This window comes from Pipistrellus hanaki (assembly GCF_964339955.1).
Source record: "Pipistrellus hanaki genome assembly, chromosome: 3".
NCBI lineage: Eukaryota > Metazoa > Chordata > Mammalia > Chiroptera > Vespertilionidae > Pipistrellus > Pipistrellus hanaki.
The window spans coordinates 123990396-123994126 of NC_140505.1; the positions used below are offsets into that span (position 1 = coordinate 123990396).

Genomic DNA, 3731 nt, shown 5'->3' on the forward strand with positions numbered 1-3731 from the left:
CCTTGTCAGTGCTTTGGTATTAGACAGGGAATCAAATCCTGCCAGATTCTCAGCCTGGGCAAGTAGGATATAGGCTCTTCCCATATAGCAGCACCATCTCCCAAAGTAGCACATGGGAACTACCATTTACTTAAGAGTTTAAGGTTTTCAAAGCAATAAAGCGTCATGGTTAAGGCTCTGAAATGAGACAGCCCGAGAGTAAATATTACCTCTTATTAGTTGTGGGACACAGGGCGAGTTAGCGCATTTATTTGGCACATGTTTAATGAGCCAAAGTGTGCCAGGCACGAGGGATATAGCAATGAATAAAAGTCCTTCCCTCTCCTATATGCTAGTGGGGGAGATACACAATGAATAACGAAGTAAATACGTATATTAAACCATGGTGGTGCAGAGAGAAAAAATAGAGAGCAGAGAAGGGAAGTAAGAAGTACTGGAGGTGCAGGCAGACGTTGATGCCGCTGCCCTCACGACCATGGCAGCTGCTGATGAGCTCCCATCCTGCCAGGCTAGCCAAACCAATGCTGGGTCTGGAGGTGGTGCCTGAGCACTCTGAGGGGAACGAGCCATGGGAATTCACTCCCGCTGGGAATGCCGCTGGCTCAGGCAGTAGCCATTCTTCAGAAGCACTGTCGCCTCATCAAAAATGTCCAGGCTCTCTACAGTGAACAGTCTCCTCTAAGCCATGACCTCATCCTTTACCTGACGCAGGACGGGATCAAACGACTGTTTGATGCCTTCAATCAGAGACGAATGGTGACTGAAGTATATGACTTGACTAAAGTAAAGTTAGAATATTGTCGAGGACATTTAACGCGCAGGCCATACCCCCACCACTGAGCAGACTGACCAGTAGCTCAGTGCAACCCACCCAGGAGTGTACAACTCCGCTGAGCAGCTCTTCCACTTCAACTTCAGAGAACTGTCTTCCTCTTTTCAGTCAGACTTGTGGACTAAAGCTCCCCAGTACGAGACCAGTTTTGCCCACGGTCTAGTTTCTCTCCAGCTACCCCACAGAGCAACTAGGAAATGAATGCACATCTACAATGGAAACAGCCTTCAGGATACCAAGCTCCCATGATGCCCCTGAGCTGTGTCCTGGGCAATATGTATGCTGAGAGTATAGGTGTTCTTTGAGATGGAACTGGACCCTCAGGTTTATGACTTCACCTACTTGCTGCAGGTTGTGGACCTGGCCTGTTAGCAGATGGATGCCAAGATGGGGGTATTTGAATGTTCAGTGTATTTCAGTAATTCTTGCCAAGAGGATCTTAGCGTGCTTGGTTCTCCATGCAAAGTCTTCTATAAATCAGAAGATAAGATGCAACTTCATTCTCCTTCCCCTCATAAACGAGTTCCATCCAAGTGCAATGACTACTTTTTTAATTGCTTCACTCTCAGAGTGGACATCCTCTTGGATGCCAACACTCACAAAGTGACGAAGTCTGTCCTTCACACCAACCACCCTGGGCGTTATAATTTTAACATTTATCACTCACTGTTATTAGTTTAAGACCCCAATGGCCATAGAGAAAGAACATGCAGATGGTCAGACATAAACATGCACAACTGATAGCAAGTGAGACCATAGCCAGGAGCTCCTGGGTCACCCTGGCCTGGCCTGTTGTCCTCCCCAAACACCACCAACCCATTTGGCTCCACATTCTGCTTCGGTCTTCAGCGGATGATCTTTGAGGTTATGCAGAATAACTACATTGCCTCGGTGACCTTGTCTGCTCCCCACCCCCCCAGGCCTAGTGTCCACCTGGAAACAGCAGAGCTCCCCTAGGGACATCACCTCCCATGCCCCTCTCCCTCATGCAATTGCATCATATCCTCTTCAGCGGGTCTTCGTGTGCCACCTGTGGGATCTCTTGGACGCCTTGCCAGTGTTGAAGGGCTGTTGTGATATTCTGAGATGAGGCTCAGACTGGGTGCTCTGCTATGGGATGAGAGACCCAGATATACTTCTGTCTGTCCTCAGCCTCCTGGTGCCAACAGGGGACACAGACTGCAAAGAGAAGCACAAACTCTGAGCCTTAATACCTGGACCCAGGAGCTTTCGTCTAACATCTAAGGAGGCAGGGTTCTGTCTTCCTTTCCCACACACCTTAGAAAACTTGGGGCTCTCTGTGGCGGAGGATGCAGGCACCAGGACGAGGACAAGGCCCTGCATTTGGCCCATCATTCCACATGACCTTGAGGCGAGTAGGTAGCATGTTTAAATTACTTAGTTGCAACTTTTGCATTTCAGCCACTTTAGTTACTTGATGAGCTGGCTGTTGCCAAGGTGGCCCACCTGCTCTTCTTTGTTCATTTCTTGCATACGATCCCTGCCAGGCCCACTAGACACACCCAGCTGTTGAAACACAGCTTTCTTCCATCCGGTACGTGCCCAGGCCTGGTTCCCACCCTTCTTGGAGCCAGCCTTCAACGTTGCCTCTGCCCTGCTATGCCCCAACCTGGCTGGCAGGGCTGCATGTTTCCATCCTGTTTGCCTCTTTTATTTAACACTAACATTTTAGCCAAAGACATCTTCCTCCTTTGTTGTGTCTCAGCATTTCGTTCTGCACTGTGGGCTGGCTCCCCTGCTCCAAACCTAGGCAGTGTCCCCTGGCTGGACCCATTCATGGCTCAATGAGGGCTGAGCCGCTCAGCCTCTTCGTAGGTCTTGCTAAGGAAAGTAGCATGAGTGCTTTAAACATATTAACCCTTTGAAAAGAATTGAGAAATGTATAATTTTATCCCATTTTTAATATTTTAGTCTAGCAACTTGTGATACATAGATGACAATTTTATGAGTTTTTTAAATGTGTGTACAGATTTTTGTAAATATGACTTTTGTAATTAACTCATGTACAGCCTCATCCTGTACAGTTTAACGATGAATGTACAGGGGACCTGCCCCAGGTTCCTATATGATTCCTTGGCCTACATCCAGGCTTGTGTGGCACTCTCATGACTTTGTGACTGACTGGTGTCTTCCTGTTTGGACTGTGGCCTGGCCAGAGATAATCTCCCACCCCACCCCCACTCCCACTCTGCACATCTCCACTATTGGATCAGCTAGGACTGATTTTGTTCTCCTAGAATGGGGGGGACCTGCCCACACCTCTCCTCCAATCAAGACCTATGCCCTCAAAGGAAAAAGTAAAAGAAAGAAAGAAAGAAAGAAAGAAAGAAAGAAAGAAAGAAAGAAAGAAAGAAAGAAAGAAAGGAGGGAGGGAGGGAGGGAGGGAGGGAGGGAGGGAGGGAGGGAGGGAGGGAGGGAGGGAGGGAGGAAGAAGAAGGAGAAGGAGGAGAAAGAGGAAGAGGAGGAGGAGGGGAAAAAGAAGAAGAATTGGAGGTGTAGGACTGTAATTGTAGATAAGGTGCCTAGGGAAGGCTTCCTAAGAAGGTGATTTTTGAGAAAAGCATTTGAAGGAAGGGGCCATGGAAATAATTGATGGGAGAACATTCAGGAAGAGAAAGTAGCCAGCATGAAGGATGGAAAGTGGGGGAGAAAGGGAGGATATAAGGAAGTCAGTGAAACTGACTGGAGGAAGCAAGGAATGTCTAGAATAAGGTCTAGAATAAGGTGAAGACTGAGAGGCAATCAGTCTTCGTAAGGATTTTGTTGAACGTGGGGTAGATGTTGATTGGCTTTTACTCTGGGAAGCTACTGAATGGTTTTGAGCGGAGGAGTGACAAGTCAGACTTGTCACTCCTCCGCTCAAAAAGATCATTCTGTT

General features: G+C 47.8%; 1 pseudogene across 1 annotated transcript; it reads left to right on the forward strand.

The window, feature by feature from the left end:
* The first annotated feature begins 521 nt into the window (after positions 1 to 521).
* On the forward strand, positions 522 to 1789 carry LOC311620306 (phagosome assembly factor 1-like; annotated as a pseudogene). Its single transcript has one exon. The product of its transcript is annotated as a phagosome assembly factor 1-like (transcript).
* Positions 1790 to 3731: the final 1942 nt, after the last annotated feature.